The 24,041-nt window shown below is 48.1% G+C and overlaps 1 protein-coding gene across 4 annotated transcripts in view; it reads right to left on the reverse strand.

The window, feature by feature from the left end:
- NOD2 (nucleotide binding oligomerization domain containing 2) overlaps positions 1 to 24,041 on the reverse strand; it is a 275,792-nt gene that overhangs the window by 224,750 nt on the left and 27,001 nt on the right. For all 4 annotated transcript variants that reach the window (XM_063945323.1, XM_063945319.1, XM_063945321.1 and 1 more), the window contains exon 2: positions 22,896 to 22,945. The gene's annotated coding sequence lies outside the window, so the exon portion shown is untranslated. The remainder of the gene's footprint in view (positions 1 to 22,895; positions 22,946 to 24,041) is intronic.

Genomic DNA, 24,041 nt, shown 5'->3' on the forward strand with positions numbered 1-24,041 from the left:
AAGGGACATCCTGCGTGACACTGCAGTGCCACTCCTAGATGGGCCAGGTGTTTGTGTCGGCCACTAGTGTCGCTTAGCTTAGTCATCCAGCGACCTTGGTGCAAATTTTAGGACTAAAAATAATATTGTGAGGTGTGAGGTATTCAGAATAGACTGAAAATGAGTGGAAATTATGGTTTTTGAGGTTAATAATAATATGGGATCAAAATGACCCCCAAATTCTATGATTTAAGCTGTTTTTTAGTGTTTTTTTAAAAAAACACCCGAATCCAAAACACACCCGAATCCGACAAAAAAAATTCGGTGAGGTTTTGCCAAAACGCGGTCGAACCCAAAACACGGCCGCGGAACCGAACCCAAAACCAAAACACAAAACCCGAAAAATTTCAGGCGCTCATCTCTAGTTTAAACATTAATTATGGCTCAGAGTCCAGCAATTCCCACAAACTTTAAACAAATGAGTAGTGAACGTTAGAAGCCACATATTATTAAAATAAGATTTTACTTACCGGTAAATCTATTTCTCGTAGTCCGTAGTGGATGCTGGGGACTCCGTAAGGACCATGGGGAATAGACGGGCTCCGCAGGAGACATGGGCACTTTAAGAAAGAATTTAGATTCTGGTGTGCTCTGGCTCCTCCCTCTATGTCCCTCCTCCAGACCTCAGTTAGAGAAACTGTGCCCGGAAGAGCTGACAGTACAAGAAAAGGATTTTGGTAATCCAGGGCAAGATACATACCAGCCACACCAATCACACCGTATAACTTGTGATAAACTTACCCAGTCAACAGTATGAACAACAACAGAGCATCAGTACAACCCTGATGCAACTATAACATAACCCTTATTGCAGCAATAACTATATACAAGTATTGCAGAAGAAGTCCGCACTTGGGACGGGCGCCCAGCATCCACTACGGACTACGAGAAATAGATTTACCGGTAAGTAAAATCTTATTTTCTCTAACGTCCTAGTGGATGCTGGGGACTCCGTAAGGACCATGGGGATTATACCAAAGCTCTCAAACGGGCGGGAGAGTGCGGATGACTCTGCAGCACCGATTGAGCAAACACAAGGTCCTCCTCAGCCAGGGTATCAAACTTATAGAACTTTGCAAAATTGTTTGAATCTGACCAAGTAGCCGCTCGGCACAGCTGTAATGCCGAGACCCCTCGGGCAGCCACCCAAGAAGAGCCCACCTTCCTAGTGGAATGGGCCTTAACTGATTTTGGCAGCGGCAATCCAGCCGCAGAATGAGCCTGCTGAATTGTGTTACAGATCCAGCGAGCAATAGTCTGCTTTGAAGCAGGCGCCCCAAGCTTGTTGGAAGCATACAGGATAAACAAAGATTCTGTTTTCCTGACCCTAGCCATTCTGGCTACATAAACCTTCAAAGCCCTGACTACATCAAGTAACTCGGAATCCTCCAAGTCAGTAGTAGCCACAGGCACCACAATAGGTTGGTTTATATGAAAGGATGAAACCACTTTCGGCAGAAATTGTGGGCGGGTCCGCAATTCTGCTCTATCCGCATGGAAAACCAGATAGGGGCTTTTATGTGACAAAGCCGCCAATTCTGACACATGCCTAGCCGAAGCCAAGGCTAGTAGCATGACCACCTTCCACGTGAGATATTTCAATTCCACCGTTTTGAGTGGTTCAAACCAGTGTGATTTCAGGAAACTCAACACCACGTTAAGATCCCAAGGTGCCACTGGAGGCACAAAAGGGGGCTGAATATGTAGCACTCCCTTTACAAACGTCTGAACTTCAGGTAGAGAAGCCAGTTCTTTTTGAAAGAAAATGGATAGGGCCGAAATCTGGACCTTAATGGAACCCAATTTTAGGCCCAAAGTCACTCCCGACTGCAGGAAGTGAAGGAAATGGCCCAGCTGGAATTCCTCCGTAGGGACATTCCTGGCCTCACACCAAGCAACATATTTTCGCCATATACGGTGATAATGTTGAGCCGTCACGTCCTTCCTAGCCTTTATCAGCGTAGGAATGACCTCATCCGGAATGCCTTTTTCTGCTAGGATCCGGCAATCAACCGCCATGCCGTCAAACGCAGCCGCGGTAAGTCTTGGAACAGACAGGGCCCCTGTTGCAACAAGTCCTGTCTTAGAGGCAGAGGCCACGGGTCCTCTGTGAGCATTTCTTGCAGATCTGGATACCAAGTCCTTCTTGGCCAATCCGGAACAATGAGTATTGTTCTCACTCCTCTTTTTCTTATGATTCTCAGCACCTTGGGTATGAGGGGAAGAGGAGGAAATACATAGACCGACTGGAACACCCACGGTGTCACCAGTGCGTCCACAGCTATCGCCTGAGGGTCTCTTGACCTGGCGCAATACCTCTGTAGCTTTTTGTTGAGGCGGAATGCCATAATGTCCACCTGTGGCAGTTCCCACCGACTTGCAATCTGCGCGAAGACTTCTTTTTTTTTTTTTTTTTTAATTCAATGTGTTTTTATTTGGTTTTTAACAGACAAACATGTCATAGCATAACAATACAAACAAAATACAAATAAAAGTAAGAAGAAATCGAAGCATGTGCTCTGTGTGTTCGTTATTGGTACAGCAGTTTTTGTATAGAGCTACATACCAGCATAAAAATATAACTAACGTTGCAGACAGCTACATTATAAACGTACTAAGCATCAATTGTACATCGCATCAGGTCATGCAGTGGTATTATATAAATTGATCAAAGACCATCCTAGGTTATCAGTGGGGAGGGGCATGGGTATATTGGCACCATGGTGACGATAGCCACCTATCCCATATCTTATAGTATTTTACCAGGGCTTTCCTAGAAATGTAAACAAATTTTTCATGGGACACTACCGCGTTCACTAGTGGTATCCATTTATTAACATCTGGGCCGGCAGCTGCCATCCATGAGCGTGCTATCAGTACCTTTGCCAGAGCACATAGGTTAAGAGTATATCTTCTGGAATGGGCATCTAGTATTTCCTCGTCTATGACCCCGAGGGTGCACACAAGGGGAGTAAACACATCTAAGGGGATTCCCGTAGCGGCCATAATCTGTATCACCTCCCGCCAAAAGTCCTGCACCACCGGGCAGGTCCATAATAGATGCCAGAAGGTACCGTCAGGAGAGGCACACTTCGGGCATCTAGAGTCGCTCCGTCCCCCTATATTGACAAGACGTCTGGGAGTGATGTAGACTCTGTGTAGTATGAACAGGTGTATCTGTTGAAAACGGGCCGATGTGGTAGCTGCGCGCGCAGCCCCCAGGGCTTCCTCCCATATTTCCAGGGAGATCGGCCCCACATCCACCTCCCATTTGGCTTTAAGGTGTAAGAGACTGCCAGAATGATGGGCACCGAGCAGAGCGGAGTAGAGAGCGGAGATAGACCCCGTTCCTAGGTTATCGGTCAGGAGCAGGTGAGCCGGAGACTTCTGAAGGAGAGGCGGGGCAGCCCCAAACTGAGACATGCAGGCGTGGCGGAGTTGAATATATCTGTAATAGTAGGATGCGGGTATATTGAACTCGGTTTGCATTTGTCCAAAGGAGATGAATGTACCCAAGGAATATAGGTGATTAATGGAATAAACTCCCCAGCGTCCCCACACCGACCTCATATGTAGGGATGTGAAGTGTGTGAGAGCCCGATTGTGTACCAGTGGGGTGTCCGGGTCCCATCCCTCTCCACCTAACATGGAGTGTATCCGTCTCCAAACCAAAATCGCTTGTTTGACCAACGGCATCTTTAGGAGTGCTATATTATCACTAAGTAGGAGCTGAAGGGGTGTCAGATTTATGTTAAGTGCTAGTAGGACGTTAGAGATCAATAGGTCCCTGGACTGATCAGATACCCAAGGAATTAGGTGGAACAGCTGAGCTGCTAAGTAATAAAATCTAAGTTTCGGGAGCGCCAGACCTCCCGAGTCCCGGGGCCTAGTTAAAGTATCCAGTCCAATCCGAGCTCTACGGTTGGACCACACCAGTGAGGACAGGATACCATCTATGATACCAAATAGTTTCTGGGGGAGGTAGACGGGGGAGTGTTGGAGGACATATAGCATTTTAGGTAATACAACCATTTTAATTAGATTTATCCTACCCGTAACTGTAAGTGGCAGTTTGCTCCACACCCTGACACGAGACCGTAGATATTCTATTTGTGGGTGTATATTCAGTTCAATAAATTGTGTGGACTGGTTAGTAACCCATACCCCCAGGTATTTGAAAGAATCCACCCAGCGAAGCGGCAGGCCCCCGGGGGGGCAGACAGGACAGGGGCCTCTTAGTGGAAGGACACAGGACTTGTCCCAATTAATGGACAAACCAGAGAATCCCCCAAAAGTGACAATAATTTCCAGAATATGAGGCATATTAGCGGAATAATCAGGTACAAACAACAATATGTCGTCTGCATAAAGAGCAATTTTGTCTGTCCTGCCACCCAACCGGAGGCCCGCCACCCGCGGGGAAGATCTAACAATGCCGGCCAGAGGCTCTATTGCTAGAGCAAATAAGATCGGGGACAGAGGGCAGCCCTGCCTCGTTCCTCTTTGCAATGAGGAGGAGGATATGTGGCCGTTAACTGATACCCTAGCCTGGGGTGCAGAATAAAGCAACTGGACCCACTTTTTAAAAATAGGTCCGAACCCAAATCTGTCCAGCGTCCCCCACAAGAAGCCCCACTCCACAGAATCAAATGCCTTAGCTGCATCCAGGGAGACTATAGCCGAAGAGCAGGACCCCTCGTGAGGGGCTTGGAGATGCGTGTAAAGTCTACGTAGATTAGGTAAAGTGGACCGGCCCGGCATAAACCCTGATTGATCCTCATGTATTAATTGTAGAATCACCTCACTGAGCCTTGTTGCTAGAATTTTAGCTAAAATCTTAACGTCAGTCGTTAGCAAGGAGATCGGGCGGTAGGATTCGACCCGTGTTGGGTCCTTATCTGGCTTGAGGAGGACTATAATTAGGGCCTCTGTCATAGAGTCAGGCAGCCGACCCTGTTCAAACAGAGTATTATATAAAGTAACGAGTTTAGGGCCATAGAAGGGTAAGTGCTTTTTATAGAGTTCCAGAGGGACACCGTCAAGGCCCGGGGTCTTTCCTCCAGGAAATGAGTTAATCGCTGATTCCACCTCAGTCAGTGTCAAGGGGGAGTCCAGAAAAGCTGTAGCGTCTTGGGACAGCCTGGGTAATGAAATATCAGCCAGATACGCCTCTATTTCGGTCTCGGAGTGGGTAAGCCTAGAGCTGTACAGTCGTCTATAGTAGTCTACGAAGTCCCCCACGATATCAGGCGTGTTAGAATGAGTAAAATTGTCATTGGTACAAATTACAGGCACCGTGTTAGATGCTCTATCCGCACCCGCCAACACTGCCATGAAGCTACCAGGCCTATCGCCCGTTGCGTAGTACGTGTGTTGAGCATAGAGTAGGCGGTATTTAGCCTTCTCAGCCAAACATTCACACCACTCAGCCTGCGCAAGCAGCCACCTCTCCCTCGTAGTATCCAGACTATCGGTCATATACTGCAGCTCCAGCTTCCTACATTCTGCTTCAAGGTTACGCTCATCCCGGGCATAGCCAGATTTCAAAGCTGCCACTCTCTTGATCAGGGTGCCACGGACATGTGCCTTAAAGGCATCCCATAGTATTGTGTCAGACACCGAACCTTGATTTTCTCGCAAAAAGACCTCCCATATCTCCTCCAACTCCGCACCGGTGCCCATTTGGGTCAGCCAGAAGGGATTAAACCTCCAAAACCGTGCCCCCCTAACATCTCCCATATCTAGACTAAGGATTACCGGGGAATGGTCTGATATGCCCCTAGTAGCATATTTAACATCAATCACCCGCGGCAGCAGGCCCCTAGAGGTGAGGGCCAGATCTATCCTAGAAAAGGATGAGTAGGTAGGAGAGAAACATGTATACTGTCGTGTACAAGGATGACGAGTCCTCCACGCGTCGACCAGGCCCAGACTGTCCACCAGTAACGCAAAATCCCTCCTCCGTATCACAGGAACATCAGGGGACCTTCTAGTTCGATCTAGAGCATGGTCGAGGACATTATTAAAATCTCCAAGACAGACTATTGCTACATTTGGGTACATCGCGATAAACTCAGCTGCCTTTGTGAGAACCGCCGGGGAGTAAGGGGGCGGTATATAAACAGCCAGGATAAGTACAGACATAGCATAGACTTGGCATTTTATAAAGACATATCTGCCCCACTGGTCCAGCTGGACCTGATCAAGGACAAACGGGACCGACCTTCGAACTAGAATTGACACACCCCTTGAATGTGTCGTGTGGGTTGAGTGGTAAGCCCATCCCACCCACGGTTTCTTTAAAGCTAGGACCTTTGCCCCCACTAAGTGGGTCTCCATGAGACAAATAATATCTGCAGCATATTGTTTTACGTGTCGAAGCACTAGTGAACGTTTAACCGTATCATTTAGCCCCCGGACATTCCAGGACAGTAATTTGAGTTGATTAGAGGCCATAGGTCAGGACAAAGCAAAAAATATGGTCGGTCCCGCGTATCCCCGCCAGGCCCTCTGCTTCAAAACTAGATGCAATAATAAAAATCAATGAATCCGTAGCGTCTGCAACATGTACAATACAAGAAAAAAAGAAAACAAACAACAAACTACGTTCCCTCCCATCCTGCCCCCCCACCCTGTATACCCTCCCGAACTGAGGCATACCTTCCCCCATTAACCTGTTCCCCTTCAACAAAGAGAAAAACAAATAATGAAGCCCTCCAAGAACTAGCCAACCATAAGAGGGCAATGAATAAAATGACCCTAAGACAAAAGGCGTAGGTCCCCCTCCCTTAACTTAAAAAAAAAGGGTTTAGGTGATCCCACCCCGAGCCCTGAGCAGAGACATCAACAAACTCAGAAAGTAAACTTTTGCATGTGCAGTGCAGAGTTAACCAAGTGTCATACTGTGGTATAGATAACAGTAGGAATTACCAGCCTAGACTTAGGAATTTGTATCACACATTAAGAATCAGGAGCAAGCGCCCGTCTCGCCGGGGCCCATTGATCCAACCACATGGCAGCGTCCCGAGGCGTAGCAAAAAATTTTGATTCTCCGTCTGCCACTACCCTCAGCCTAGAGGGGAACAGCATCGCATACTGTAAATTAAGTTCCCTGAGGCGTCTTTTAATCGGAACAAATTGTGCACGCTCCTTTTGCACCTCCAGCGCAAAATCCGGAAACACAGAGATTTTGGAGCCATTCCACAACAGGGGCCCTTTGGTACGTGCCAAGGATAGAACTGCATCCCGATAGTGGAGGAATTTCGCTATGAGTGTGCGCGGCGGCGCACCCGGCGGCAGCGGCCTGAAAGGGATTCTGTGGGCTCGTTCCACCGTGAAGAATGGCGTGAAGGAGTCAGCTCCAAGAGAATTTTTCAGCCAAGATTCTACGAACTGTTCAGGGGAGCTGCCCTCCTCTTTTTCCGGGAGCCCCACAAAACGGATGTTATTCCTTCTCAGTCTGCCTTCCATGTCTAACATCTTGCCCTTTATATCAGACAGCTGACCATCCATGGCGGTGACACGGGAGCTAAGCGGGGGGAGTTTATCTTCCAGCGTGGATGTTCGTGTCTCGACCTCCCCGACCCGTTCTCTAATCTTTTGGATATCATGGTGAATCATGGTTAGGTCAGCTTGTACTTGGCCTATCTTGTCAGAGAGACGGGTTTCGCTGGCCGCCAGGGCCTCCAACACTTTCTGCAGTGCATCATCCGATGCATCACCGGAGGATGTCGAGTGGTTGGGGGATCCCGGCGACGGGGCGCCTCCACCCCCGTCCGCCGCCGCCGTGCGCCCCCTGGGTGTATGCGAGTATTGTGAGAGCCGGGCCGCAGCTGATTTATGATGATTCTTCACCATTTTGTAGATATCTTAAAGTAATGCAGGATCAGCAGTTCAGAGAATATCAAACAGCAACCCAGAGATTGTGTGGTTCAGGGTAACAGTGAAGTATGCACACACTGGAGATAACAGGACACAGCCACAGCTCTTCAATCGGCCATATGCTTCAGTTCAGTGCCTTTCCAAATAAGCATACTGGGGAGACCACTGAGGAGGAGACCCGACCCCTATAACATATGGGCTTCCCAGCCCAAGGCTAACTAGCACACAGGCAGCACAGGAGATATGAGGGGGGGTTGTGGGTACCTCGTTTTGCAGCAGCACTGTAGAGAGCAAGAAGGGCGTCGCACTGGGTCCAGCAGTCCAGTGCCTTCTTCCCCCAGGAGAGAGGGGGGCCGCAGGCAGCCCAGCACACAGCAGCTGGAAGGAGAGATGCAGGCTCCGGCAGGGTCCTGCGTCTGTCCCCTGGGTGAGCGGTTCCCGCACAGCGCGTGTTGCAGGGACCGCGCCAGATAGCCGGGGCCGGAAGTCACTGCGCCATTTTGGGTGAGGAGGGAGGCCCGAGGAGAGATACTTCGGCGCGCTGTGTCCTCACCGTCCGCGCTCGTCCGGCGGCTCCCGCTGTCCTCACAGCTGCCCGGGACCTTCCCCTGCCTGCCAATGTAATTTGGGCTCGGGGGGTCCACGCAGGATGTTTAAACGGATGTGTTGGAGTGGAGAGCACTCACGCCGAGCTGCTACTCCATGTCCCGCTAGGCCACGCCCCTGCGCGAAGACTTCTTGATGAAGTCCCCACTCTCCCGGGTGGAGGTCGTGCCTGCTGAGGAAGTCTGCTTCCCAGTTGTCCACTCCCGGGGATGAACACTGCTGACAGTGCGCTTACGTGATTCTCCGCCCAGCGAAGAATTCTGGTGGCTTCCACCATCGCCACCCTGCTCCTTGTGCCGCCTTGTCGGTTTACATGAGCCACAGCGGTGATGTTGTCTGACTGAATCAGAACCGGTTGGTCTCGAAGCAGGGTCTCCGCTTGACGTAGGGCGTTGTATATGGCCCTTAGTTCCAGGATGTTGATGTGAAGGCAAGTCTCCTGACTTGACCACAGACCTTGGAAATTTCTTCCCTGTGTGACTGCCCCCCACCCTCGGAGGCTTGCATCCGTGGTCACCAGGACCCAGTCCTGAATGCCGAATCTGCGGCCCTCGAGAAGGTGAGCACTCTGCAGCCACCACAGGAGAGACACCCTGGCCCTGGGGGATAGGGTGATTAACCGATGCATCTGAAGATGTGATCCGGACCATTTGTCCAGTAAGTCCCATTGAAAGGTCCTCGCATGGAACCTGCCGAAGGGAATGGCCTCGTATGATGCCACCATCTTTCCCAGGAATCGAGTGCAGTGATGCACTGACACCTGTTTTGGTTTTAATAGGTTTCTGACCAGTGTCATGAGTTCCTGAGCTTTCTCTATCAGGAGATAAACCCTTTTTTGGTCTGTGTCCAGAATCATGCCCAGGAAAGGCAGACGAGTCGTAGGAATCAACTGCGACTTTGGAATATTTAGAATCCAGCCGTGTTGCCGTAACACTTCCAGAGAACGTGCTACGCTGATCAGCAACTGCTCTCTTGACCTCGCTTTTATGAGGAGATCTTCCAAGTATGGGATAATTGTGACCCCTTGCTTCCGCAGGAGTACCATAATTTCCGCCATTACCTTGGTAAATATTCTCGGTGCCGTGGAGAGGCCAAACGGCAACGTCTGAAATTGGTAATGACAATCCTGTACCACAAATCTGAGGTACGCCTGATGAGGTGGATAAATGGGGACATGAAGGTATGCATCCTTTATGTCCACAGACACCATAAAATCCCCCCCTTCCAGGCTTGCGATGACCGCTCTGAGCGATTCCATCTTGAACTTGAACCTTTTCAGGTATATGTTCAGGGATTTTAAATTCAATATGGGTCTGACCGAACCGTCCGGTTTCGGTACTACAAACATGGTCGAATAATAACCCCTTCCTTGTTGAAGGAGGGGAACCTTGACCACCACCTGTTGAAGATACAATTTGTGAATTGCAGTTAACACTATTTCCCTCTCGAGGGGGGAAGCTGGCAGGGCCGATTTGAGGTATCGGTGAGGGGGCATCTCTTCGAATTCCAGCTTGTATCCCTGAGACACAATATCTATTGCCCAGGGATCCAACTGGGAGTGAACCCACTTGTGGCTGAAATTTCGGAGACGCGCCCCAACCGGGCCTAGCTCCGCCTGTGGAGCCCCAGCGTCATGCGGTGGATTTTGTGGAAGCCGGGAGGACTTCTGTTCCTGGGAACTAGCTGTGTTGTGCAGCTTCTTTCCTCTGCCCCTGCCCCTGGCAAGAAAGGACGCACCTCGGACTTTCTTGCTTTTCTGTGATCGAAAGGACTGCATTTGGTAATACGGTGCTTTCTTAGGTTGTGAGGAAACATATGGCAAAAAATTTGACTTTCCAGCAGTAGCTGTGGAGACCAGGTCCGAGAGACCCTCCCCAAACAATTCCTCACTCTTGTAAGGTAAAACCTCCATGTGCCTTTTTGAGTCGGCATCACCTGTCCATTGCCGAGTCCACAGGACCCTTCTGGCAGAAATCGACATAGCATTTATTCTAGAACCCAGTAGACTAATGTCTCTTTGAGCATCTCTCATATATAGGACAGCGTCTTTTATATGCCCCAGGGTCATCAATATAGTATCCTTGTCTAAGGTATCAAGTTCCTCAGACAGGGTGACCGTCCATGCTGCTACAGCACTAAACACCCAGGCCGACGCGATCGCTGGCCTCAGTAAGGTACCTGAATGTGTATAAATGGACTTCAGGGTACCCTCTTGCTTTCTATCCGCAGCATCTTTGAGGGTAGCCGTATCCTGTGACGGCAGGGCTACCCTCTTGGATAAGCGTGTTAAAGCTTTGTCCACCCTAAGGGAGGATTCCCAGCGTAACCTGTCCGTTGGCGGGAAAGGATATGCCATAAGAATCTGTTTGGAAATCTGCAGTTTTTTATCTGGAGATTCCCAAGCCTTTTCACATAACTCATTTAGCTCGTGTGAAGAGGGAAAGGTCACCTCCTGCCTCTTTTCCCCATACATATGAACCCTCTTGTCAGGGACTGGGGTTTCCTCTGTGATGTGCAACACATCCTTAATTGCTATAATCATATAACGGATGGATTTAGCCAATTTTGGCTGTAACTTTGCATCATCGTAATCGACACTGGAATCAGAATCCATGTCGGTATCTGTGTCAACAATTTTGGATAGTGGGCGCTTCTGAGACCCTAACGGCCTCTGCGACATAGGATCAGGCACGGGCTGAGACCCTGACTGTCCCAAGGCTTCAGCTTTTTCCAACCTTTTATGCAAGGAATTAACATTATCATTTAAAACCTTCCACATATCCATCCAATCAGGTGTCGGCGCCGTCGGCGGAGACACCACATTAATCTGCTCCCGCTCTGTTTCCACATAGCCTTCCTCGTCAAACATGTCGACACAAGTGTACCGACACACCACACACACACACAGGGAATGCTCTTTTTGAAGACAGTTCCCCCACAAGGCCCTTTGGAGAGTCAGAGAGAGAGTATGCCAGCACACACCCCAGCGCTATATAACCCAGGAATAACACAGTAACTTAATGTTAACCCAGTAGCCGCTGTTTATATTGATTTTTGCGCCTAATTATGTGCCCCCCCTCTCTTTTTACCCTCTTCTACCGTGTATCTGCAGGGGAGAGCCGGGGGAGCTTCCTCTCAGCGGAGCTGTGGAGAAAAAATGGCGCTGGTGAGCGCTGAGGAAGAAGCCCCGCCCCCTCAGCGACGGGCTTCTGTCCCGCTTCAATGTACAATTTTTGGCGGGGGCTCATACATATATACAGTGCCCAACTGTATATATGCTAAACTTTTGCCAAAGAGGTCCCAATTGCTGCCCAGGGCGCGACCCCCCCCCCCCCTGCACCCTGCACTCTTACAGTGACCGGAGTATGTGAGGTGTGTGTGGGAGCAATGCCGCACAGCTGCAGTATTGTGCGCTACCTTAGTGAAGACCGAAGTCTTCTGCCGCCGATTTCGAAGTCTTCTTGCTTCTCATGCTCACCCGGCTTCTGTCTTCCGGCTCTGCGAGGGGGACGGCGGCGCGGCTCTGGGATCGGACGACGAGGGTGAGATCCTGTGTACGATCCCTCTGGAGCTAATGGTGTCCAGTAGCCTAAGAAGCAGGACCTATCTTCAGAGAGTAGGGCTGCTTCTCTCCCCTCTGTCCCACGATGCAGGGAGTCTGTTGCCAGCAGAGCTCCCTGAAAATAAAAAACCTAACAAAATACTTTCTTACAGCAACCTCAGAAGTGCTCACTGAACAGCACCCAGCTCGTCCGGGCACAGATTCAAACTGAGGTCTGGAGGAGGGACATAGAGGGAGGAGCCAGAGCACACCAGAATCTAAATTCTTTCTTAAAGTGCCCATGTCTCCTGCGTAGCCCGTCTGTTCCCCATGGTCCTTACGGAGTCCCCAGCATCCACTAGGACGTTAGAGAAAAAAAGGTGAACAACATAGTTAAGTTGAGGCCACAATCTATTTAGCAATTACAACATTAATATTAAGAAGTAATGCATGTTGACGTAAAGCAATAGTAAGACCAATGCTACATATTTACTAAATAGTGGCTGTCTTCAACCCCATACAGACCCACCCATCATCACCGAGGATGCCCAGCAGGAACGTGACCAGGAGTCCTTCACACTCCACCTGCAAGCCATCGATCCGACCCAGCCAACCACGCCGCAGGACATACCCCAACCACCCCAAACATCACACAGCCCCCAATTGACCACAACACAAGTGGACACACAAATGGGCCCTGAGTTTTGGACCCGTTGGTCCACACAACAGACGCAATACTGCACAAGCCTCAACACCCACAGCCAATACCTGTCAAGTCTGCCCCATCATCTGCCTAGACAGAGTCGCAACTCAGGCAGACTTATAGTGCAGGTGGGCAGAATCACAAACTCCATGGAGCAGATGAGGGCAGACAGCAGCCAAATGCAATCAAACCTCCAACGCATCTTGGATGAACAACAGCGGCAGCAACAATCACTCATCCAGATCATCCAACATAACCAAATGATAAATGATAACCTATCACGAATTATAGCAAACAACACTGCCGCTAATACGCAGCTCGCAGCAAGCTTGAACAATCTAAGTCAAAGCCTAAGTGTGTTGGCATCACACCATGTGACATCGAGCTCGGGGACAACTACACCAAGCCACACCCCAGTTCAATCCCCAGTTCGACGCTCAAGTCGAACCCACACCAACGAGCCAGCACAATCCTCGGCACCCAGCACACAAAAAAAAACAAATAATAATGCGTGCACAGAATATGGTGACCATTAAAATGTTTTGTTTTGTTTTTGTTCATAAATTCGTGTGTTAAAAAAAATAAATTGTTAACACGGAATATGTGTATTGTTTAATTCGCTCCACAAACCACCTCCACATTAGTGTCTTGGGCCAGATGTGTATTGGTATAAATATATTGCCTGCCCCTAGGTGTCCTCAGCTCAACGTGTGTCTAATCTATGGCACCCAGCACATTGGCCATGGCCGCAAGATCACATAAAGCTACCCTGACTGCATGCCACTGCGACTCCAGGGTAGGGAAGCAGAGAGAGGCATCTATGTGGCCATCCAAGACATCAAAAACCTGAGTGAACATTCCAAAATTAAAGGTGAGTGTCATGACCTGTAATCAATACAATACTGTGTTCTATTACATTACAGAAGCACCACTTAGACATAGACGTGTATGTATGTTTTAACTCACCTGAATTACATATTTCTAAAAGGTGGCCTGTGAGATACTAATGACATCGCTAGTCACAGGCTGGAAGCTGCCAGTAGCCATAAAGTGCAACACAGGCAGGAGTTTGTGCATGCCTGAGACAGAGCGAGAGCGTGCTATCTCAGGGTCTAGGTTCTGTTTGACAAGGTCATATACAGAGGGAAAATGTTATTTACATTTAGTCGGAGCATCTGTATAACATGTTCATCAGCAAATTTGTTATGGTTTAAACGCCCACTAAAACAACAAGCCATGGCCAGCCTACGCGGAACATGTACAACCTGCTGACCATGTTGATTTTCCTGGCCTGGGTTTATTGTAGCCTCATGGAGCAGTGTCAGGTATCCTCCAGCAAACAAGACAACAGTACTACACACAGTAGCAGCCATTTCAGATTGAGAGTGGTGAAAAATGTGTTGGGACACCTTTTAAAGGTCCAAAAAGTCAGGTGTGAGTAATGTAGAATTGGCAACACATGTAAACACGCTTCTCAAAAGCAGGTCTACTTTTTTTTAGGCTTTTTGTACGATTAGTATTTTTTCACGGCCGCACATGCATTTTCACGCAAGAGATTTCAAATACGAATGGTTAGTAAATGACCGTGTTCAATACCTAAACAGCCGCGTTTGACCGATGGCGTATTCATTCGTATTTTTACTACACAGCCGTAATAAAAATACGAATGCCCTCATCACTGCCGTGATTTTAGTTTAGTAAATTACCGAGATGACACTTTGAAGAAAAAACACCATCTCGGCCAAAATCGTGAGCTTAGTAAATATACCCCATAATGTGTCACAGGCATTACGGTGTGTGGCATAATGTGTCGGGGGCATTACGGTGCATATTGTGTCATGTGCATTATTGTGTGTGGCATAATGTCTAAGGGCCATTGCAGTATGTGGCATAATGTATACTGGGCATTACTATAAGGAGGAAAAATGACAAATAATGTAAGGGGCATGAATCAGGATTATTTTTCTTTCCTGTGGTGGCCAACGTCTGGGCGTGCAGGTTGCAAAACTGGGGTATAAGGTAGTCTTTTCCTGCAATGCCACGCCCCTTTATGCGAAGCCACGCCTATTTCAACGAAGCCACACCCCTTTGGGCGGCGCGCGCCTTCGACGCGCACATGTTTGTCCATTTACTAGTGACAATTATGGGGGATATTGGGGGGGGGTGACGAAGAATTTTTTGGCTTGGGGGAGAAAAATTTCTAGTTACGCCACTGCCTTCAGCACTTAACAACTTGCTGTGTTAGGACTGTCTCCTGCTTGGGCCTTGCTTGGCTAAAAGAAACTGTGCTGTTACAGAGACTGTGTGCTTTTATTATTCTGGAGTTCTGTCTGCTTCATTCGATTTCCATTATTTCCAGCCATTACCGTTTATATCAAGTTTCACGTTCATCTTCATTCCGCATTTCGTTATCAGTGACTTTTGCATATTCTTTCCATCGGATTAAGTTATCATTCATTGTTCCTGTTGTCAGTTATATCAGTTACCATTTATACTCCATTACTATTATTGCTGACTTTCAAGTCCACCATCATTTGTTTTCATTTCATCTGTTTGAACCATTGCTCTGTGACATCTGTGAGAGAATAAACATCAAGTGCATATGCGCAGGACTTTTATTCAGCATCCTCGTTTCATATATCACACCTACACTGACCCACTAGGGCCCCCTCCGGGGACAGCAAAAACTACAGACCTGGAAATTGCCTGGTCTAGCACGCCAGCAAATTCCCGGGTCTGATCTCCATCATACTTGCCAACTCTCCCTGATTGTTAGGGAGACTCCCTGAAATAGTAGCAATCTCCCCGACTCCCTGAAGAGCGTAGCCATATCCCTGACTGCACTTTTCCCACATTATGTAGCTGTTATATTCTTGGGGGAAAAAGGAAATCAGAGATATATACATTCAAATGGGATCATCAGTGCCATTTCCCTGCATTGGTTAGAAGGCGCAATGATCCCTATGGCTGTATGCATTTTTAAATAAGGTTTCTCATGGCCACTTACTGTATATGAAACCTCTTGTAAATCACAATAGAAGAGCAAGCCCTGAAAAGCACAGTATCAGTCTTTTATTCATTAAGTAGATCTTACTAACTGCTTTGGAGACCATTTACATTTGGATGTAAATCAGTTTTATGACACACCTCTCCGATGTAGCAGTACACATCCGCGCTGATAGGTGTTACTTTCACAATCTCCCTGAAATGCTGGTACATAGAGGGAGCAGCTCCTCTAAAGCTGGGTACACACTGGCAGATATATCTGCAGTTCAATCGATCTGCAGATATATCTGCAGATGGCGGTTGTTCATACACACAGAAAGATGCACCAATATATCTTAAAGATATATCTGCTGTTAAATCTATCCGGAGCTATATATGCAGATGGGGTTTGTTCATACACACTGAAAGATGCACTAATATATCTGCAGATATATTGGTCATCTGTTGCGTTGCAGAGCAGATGCAATATATCTGTTAAAGACGTCTTGCACAGACATATTGCTTGTACACACCTGCAGATCAGCAAAAGATATATTGGATAACCAACTGATTGGCCAATATATCTGCCAGTGTGTACCCAGCATAAGGATGATCTTGCACCGTGCTGTGAGAGGTGAGAGGCACTGCTTATACTGTAACTTCACTCCCAGCCAGCGGCCAGGCACTGACTGTACTGTTACAGTAGAACGACAATGCCCGATTTCATACAATTTCGGGCATTCGGGCCGATATATCGGGTGAAATCGGGCATTTTGGAGGTGTTTCCGTTCCGATGCGTGTTCCTGTGAGCATCGGATCGGATCCCCTAGATTAAAAGTGCTGCACTAACGATCATGTCCGACCCCACAAGCATGGCTGGGATCGCATACGATACATCGTATGCAAAAGGACCGCATATGATGTATTGTATGCGACAGTGGCGGAACTAGCGAGCGGTGCACCCAGGTGCGACAAAATGCTTTGGGCCACCCCCTCCTCATCCCATCCAAGTCTACCCCCTCACCCCTGGAGAGGATCTGGTGAGGGGGACCTGCTCAGGGCCAGAGAAATGGATACCTAGCAACAGTGCTGTAACTAGACAGTTTAGCGCTGTGTGCAAGAAACGGAATCGGAGCCCCCGTCTATGTAAAACAGAGGCAGTGCGCGCCGCAGGCGCATGCAAAAAATATAGGGGCGCGTGGCTTCGTGGGGAAGGGGTGGGGCCACAAAATAATACCAGTTCATATAACGGTGCACAGTAGTCTCCATTATTCAAATTATGCCGCACAGTAGCGCCACTACACCAGATAGAGCCCCTTTTACACCTTACGGCAGACAGATTCCCCTTTTTACACATTATGGCAGACAGCGTCCACCTTTTACACATTACGGTAGACAGCAACCCCTTTTTACACATTACGGCAGACAGCGTTCCCATTTTTACACATAACTACAGACAGCGTCCCCCTTTTTACACATAACGGCAGACAGCGCCCTGCATTTTACACATAACGGCAGACAGCGTCCCCCTTTTTACACATAACGGCAGACAGCGTCCCCCTTTTTTACACATAATGGCAGACAGCGTCCCCCTTTTTTACACATAATGGCAGACAACATCCCCCTTTTTTACACATAACGGCAGACAGCATCCCCCTTTTTTACACATAACGGTAGACAGCGTCCCCCTTTTTACACATAACGGCAGACAGTGTCCCCCTTTTTACACATAACGGCAGACAGACAGAATATATAGAAAGAAAGAAAGAAAGAAAGATTATTCTTACTGCCTCCGCTAGCAGTCAGGCTCCTTGGTGCAGCAGCTTCTGGCAGAGATCCCGGCCACGGGGGGAAGGAGGAGGAGGGAGGTGGAGGAGGGAGCCGCAGAAGTGCAGTGTAATTGGTGGAGGGCTGCTGCAGCTGTCCCTCTCCTTCACCATAGGCTGTCCTCCGCCGCTGTGAATGCCGGGAAGCGCTTCCCAGCATTCACAGCGGCGGAGGACAGCCTATGGTGAAGGAGAGGGACAGCAGCAGCAGCAGCGCCTCCACCAATTACACAGCACTGCTGCGGCTCCCTGCTCCACCTCCCTCCTCCTCCTTCCCCCCGTGGCCGCTGCGCTCCTCTCCTCAGCGGGCGGCTGTGTGCTGCGAGCGGCGGTAATGACTCATTACATGCCGCGCTGCTTTGGGCCCCTTGACAGTGTCGGGGCCCCAGTGCAAGGCAGAGCTTGCACTGGCGGTATTTCCGCCACTGGTATGCGATCCTGCTGTCCGGGAAGCTGCCGGGAAGTTCAAGGGAAATCACCTCCAACTTCACCCTCAGACATATCGTTGTAGTGTATGGGGCCCTTAACTCTGTGGAGCAGAGCAATGTAAGACATATGCCGGGGCAGGCGCTGGTTCTCTTAATAGCAGTGACCAGATTATGAAGTTTGACAAGGGAAAATGTTGGTGCTGTGCAGGGCTGCCATCAAAAATTGTGGGGCCCGAGACTGACAAAATAGACAGAGCCCCCCCCAACAATAAAAAAGATTCTACAACACTGTTCCACCCCTATGTGATGTCACACATTGTGATGTTATATATAGGTTGAGCGTTACGAATCTGCAGGAACAATTGACAGAGAGCTGAAGCACAGGGAGGGCATGTATTAAGAAGTCATCCCTGTGCATCAGCCTGCTGTTGTTGTGCAGCTCTTCAGGTATTGGCGGTAGAAGCCAGGGGTGGGCTCCCCTCTCTGTAAGGGCCCGGGACTCTAGTCCCCACAGTCCCCGACCCCCCTCCCACGATGGCTGCATCGGTGCTCTGTCTGTCTGTCTGGAGAGGAGGGAGGGTTGCTGGGGGGGTGGGGGGAGATGGTGCTACATTGTCTAAGGGGAGGGGGGTTGTCCTAAATGTCTATTGGGGCAGGGAATGATGGTGCTGTCTGGCTATAAGGATGGGGAGAATGTTGATGCTGTGATGTCTGTCTTTGAGGGGGAGGATTTTGGTGCTGTCATGTGTCTATGGTGAGGGGGGAATGTTGGTGCTATGTCTATCTATGTCTATGGAGGGAGGGGGGGTTGCTGAGGGAATGTTGGTGCTGTGTCTATCTGTCTGTCTGTCTATGGGGAGGAGGGAATGTTGGTGCTGTGTCTGTCTATGGAGGGAGGGGGGGTGGGTGGGTGTGGGAATGTTGGTGCCGTGTCTGTCTGTCCATGGGGAGGGGGGAATGTTGGTGCTGTGTCTTTCTGTTTATGGGGAGGGGGGAATGTTGGTGCTGTGTCTGTCTATGGAGGGAGGGGCGGTTGCTGGGGGAATGTTGGTGCTGTGTCTGTCTATGGGGAGGGGGAATGTTGGTGCTGTGTGTGTGTGTGTGTGTGTGTGTGTGTGTGTGTGTGTGTGTGTGTGTGTGTGTGTGTCTATGGGGAGGGGGAAATGTTGGTGCTGTGTCTGTCTATGGAGGGAGGGGCGGTTGCTGGGGGAATGTTGGTGCTGTGTCTGTCTATGGGGAGGGGGGAATCTTGGTGCTGTGTGTGTGTGTGTGTGTGTGTGTGTGTGTGTGTGTGTGTGTGTCTATGGGGAGGGGGAAATGTTGGTGCTGCGTCTGTCTATGGGGGGGTTGCTGGGGGAATGTTGGTGCTGTGTCTGTCTGTCTGTCTATGGGGAAGAGGGAATGTTGGTGCTGTGTCTGTCTGTCTATGGGGAGGAGGGAATGTTGATGAGGTGTCTGTCTATGGATCGAGGGGGGGGGTTGCTGGGGGAATGTTGGTGCTGTGTGTGTCTGTGTCTGTCTATGGGGAGGGGGAATGTTGGTGCTGTGTCTGTCTATTGGGGGGGAGGGTTGCTGGGGGAATGTTGGTGCTGTGTCTGTCTGTCTATGGGGAGGGCGGAATGTTGATGCTGTGTCTGTCTATGGAGGGAAGGTGGCAAGGGTTTGCTGGGGAGAATGATGTGCAGGCTACACTCATTGTAGGAATAATCAGGCAACAGACGAGTGATCCACCAACGTTTTAATGTAATTCAGTTCAACATTTTTCATCAAAGTGAAAAAGGATTTACCTACAGTTTATACCTGTACTCTATCCGGACCATCCATGGTGCCATCTGCTTGCAGGCTACCAACGCAGAAGACCAACATCACATGGGGACGCCAGCATCAGCGTCATGGAGGGAGCCGGACCACCTAACGTTGAATTGAATAACACTGAAATGTCGGTGACCTCTTCGTCTCTGATTATTCCTACAATGAGTTCCGCCTTCTATTCAATTGTATATGCCCTTTAAAAGGTGCTTTATCAAAGATCTTTGATAAAGCACCTTTTAAAGGAGCGAAACACATCAGAAAGTATTGGACCCCTATATTGGACTTTAATTTTGCTCATTGATAAGTCCATTAAGAGCCGCGAGGAGACCACATACCGATGCATGCAGCACACAAGCAGAGGACGGGACTCACAGAGCGTTGAGGATGGGAGAAATTTATGCTACAGGCGCCAGCAGAGTGCTAATAGGAATCCTCCTTGCCGCATCTGATTGCCTGTGGAGACCACACGTAAGGCTTCGATTTGGAGCGATTATAACACAATACGCTGTGATTATCATACAAGCATATTACTAAGGAACTGTGCTAAAAACTAATCTACGGTGAAAACAATTATCATTCAGATGTTATGCTAGTTCCGCATTAAAAAATATGGACTTCCTAAGCAATATTTTATATTTCATAAATAGTTTTTTTTATATATTTTGTGCACATATACTGTATTAATTTGGATCCACCTGCATAGTGATATTTAATATGAAATGTGACTTTTTTATTATTTATGTGACCGGTCAAATATATGTAAAAAATCTTTTATTAAATTATATAGATTATTGGAATTGGAATCATTTGAATCTCAGCCATACCGTTTTATTATTTTAATTTATAGCGCAGGGGGCAAGGTTCTAGTGTCTCTATTGTATACACCTAGTGTTCCAGGTGTTTTTATTGGACTTGTGACCCCAAGTCTAATTTTCCTACTGCTGCTTATTGATTGTAAGTGTAGCCATGTGGGCTGTGTATAATGGTTAGAATGATATATATATTATGTATATTATATAATGGCATTTATGTAGTTCCACATTGTTGGTATTGGTGAGATATTCCCAAGTACATAGGAGGTTCGGCAGCAAAAAATGGAGCCAGTTCCCTTTATTGTTAATGATGGGGACATGGTGAATGGTGGTACTTGGCCAGCCATAGACATGTATGGTGGGTTAATTACATTAGTGGGCAGTGTGCAGGGAGAAGGCTCTAGAAGTTAGCCTTGAGAGCAGGAGCAAGAGACCGCGAGCACTAGGGAATAAAAACCAGCAGCGCGCGGGGGTAACGGTTGTGTACGTGGAGAGAGAGGAGAATGAGGATCTGGCGGCTGAGGGGACGAAGAGCGGACTGACCTGACCGGAGATCGGGGGAGATAGTGAAGGAAGGCGGACCCCTGGCTGACCCCTGACGGACCCCCTTTGCTGACTGAAGTACCAGCGGAAACCGCGCTGCAGAGATCCGGGCAGCGGCGGTATAGAGATGGAGGGACAAGCGGGAGGCGGCCGGAGATTGATGGGCCGGAGATTGATGGGCGGCTCCTAGACAGTGACGCAGGTGGATCAGAGAGCAGCTCACGACAGCCCCTTACAGCTGTGACTAAAGCCTGAAAAGTAAGGATAATAATAGCAGTGTCTGCGCAACAGACTTAGCCAGTGAAGTGGTTTTAAAAATACTGATCATACGGCATTAATTTAACTAAGCCCTGATATATGCTGACCGGAGCAGCCATCTTTAGACATGAGTTATATATAGTAGTAGAGGGGGACCGCCTGCATAATCCTCCCACCCATTACCAAAGACTGCCCTTAGATGGTAAGGGTGGTAATTGAAGAAAGTTCATACCAGAGAGGCATGAATGGAAGAGCCCCCTCCTAAACCCATATTATCTATATAATAAAGCTAGCTCCGGGACAGTGGTTGGGGGAGTGAGTGTCCCTGGAGTTAACGAGCCCGGCGAAGGTGAGGAGTGAAGGGGAAGAGTTGTTATACCGAATCATCATTTAGGGTTACAGATGGTTAAATGATTCAACTCCTATATCCCCACATATCACTGCTACCACGTACTGTCCAGGAAAGAGACTCTGTGAATAGACACGCATAGACTCAGGGCTAAGAATCCTTTGCTTATGGTATGACTCTATAGGGCTCTGAGTAACTCTGAGTAATTGGAAGAGTAATACAATACCACCATTGCATCCTTCATTGCGGTCAATGTATAAAGGTGTATAGTGTGAACTGCCATTGCCTGCTCCCCTAGTACAAGGTGTTAAAATACTTATACAAAGATAACTCAGTTGGCCCCCTTCATTTGGGAAGAGAAGAGTAGACTGCTTATCCTCCGGACATTATATTCTTAATTGCCACTCCAATGGACTGGAGGGTAGACTGAACTGATACCGCGGTATTTATAATAACTTATAGAAAGATTTGTCTGCAAAGAGGTGCTTTGAGAATCTACACTGGAAGATAGGATACAGCCTATAATAAGGAGGAAAAGGTTAAAGTAGATTGCACGTGGTATTTATTTAACCTAGCGATTAACAGTAGTTTCACATGTATAACTAAATCTGGCTGTAGAGCTCCAAAATCCCTCATCTGAGTAGCAAGGGGTTATCCAGGAGGTGAGAAGTAAACAGACATTTCATACTATAATTAGACATTTTAGGATTGATCAGTAGATGTCTACATTTCCTGAAGAATACTGGCAGCATCTGTACATCTACCCACACTTTTGAGATATATGAACCTCTATTGGTGGTGGCCACAGGTAATAACTGCAGTTTACAACAAAAACAATATTTTCAAGTGTAGTCTGCGCAGAAAGGAAATTTTACAAATCCCGGGTCCATGGTCATATTGACTATGGTTATGGATTAGTATTTTTTTGTAATGCATGCAGTAATACTGTAAAGTACAGTTATAGTGATTATGACAGAGTATATCCATATATAGGCTATCTAGTTGGACAGGGTATGGTGTAACCCCCCATCATTTATTAAAGTTATATCCTGACTCATATATATATATATATATATATATATATATATATATATAAAAACAACTTTACTTACCTACTGTAGTTGATTGTTTCTGTTGTGGGAGGGAGATCTCAAATGGAAACCTAAAGAAAAAAGAAGAGAAAGGGACGACATCAGCTAACAGGAGGATTCAGGGGAGAAAAGCTTGGCCATATTATAATGTTTAAATACATAACCTGCATCTAATTGAGTTGAACATTTCATTATAACCACATACACTCCATATCCTCAATTGGAACGGCTTACCCAAGCAAGCCGGAGTGTGTACTCATTTGGGTGGATGCACGCCTGCTGGACAACAAAGCTCAACCAGGGCGGTAGGGCTACATTTGGAGGCACTGCTGAGATCTCGCAGTGCAGTGACTCAAAAGGATCTTCTGAACTATCTGAATCTTATAACGGGGAAATATGGAAGAAGTAACTTCTGCTGATATTTATCGTTGGTGTAGGGAGAAAGGGGTAGAACCCTTGTGTAGTTTTGGACTGGGAGGGCCCCTGTCGGTGGCCAGTAACGAGATGGTGCTAACATCTTTGGAAAAGTTGTACGGGCTCAGTCAACCGTGTGTGGTAGATAGGTGGAAAGGGCAGACTGGTGCCACGTCTGCCATACTTATCAGCAATCGGAATCCCCTAGACCCAACACTACTCCCAAGTATGATTATTATAGAAGGAATTCTAGGAAGAAAGATACACTTGATATGGCCTGAGTGGAGGGATAGTGTGGAGGAAGAGGCCACCTCTGAAGAGGACCACAGTGATACTGCTCCATCCACGGGGGAGTGTTTTCACACCACCAGTGTGGAAGTTGGAACATCAGTAAATAAAGCAGGAGCTACTGAAACAGGAGTGGATGCTGTGGTAGATAAGATGGCCAGTCAGATGGAACGTTGGCATTATGCAGGTGGATATCAACGGTTAAGAATATTCTCCAGGATCACTCCTGTTCCGGCTGGAGAAGAGACCTATGATACCTGGGAGGAAGCCGCTGTGCAGCATTCGGAAGAGTGGCAATGCCCGGAGCATATAAAGAAACAACGTATTGTGGAAAGCCTCCATGGACCAGCCATGGGGGTGGTCCAGGCCACACGACAGAGTAAGAAGACCGCGACGCTCAAAGATTATATAGAAGCATTGGACTTTTCCTTCGGGACACTCGAGAATGTGGGGGATCTAATGGCC

This window comes from Pseudophryne corroboree, chromosome 11 (assembly GCF_028390025.1).
Source record: "Pseudophryne corroboree isolate aPseCor3 chromosome 11, aPseCor3.hap2, whole genome shotgun sequence".
NCBI lineage: Eukaryota > Metazoa > Chordata > Amphibia > Anura > Myobatrachidae > Pseudophryne > Pseudophryne corroboree.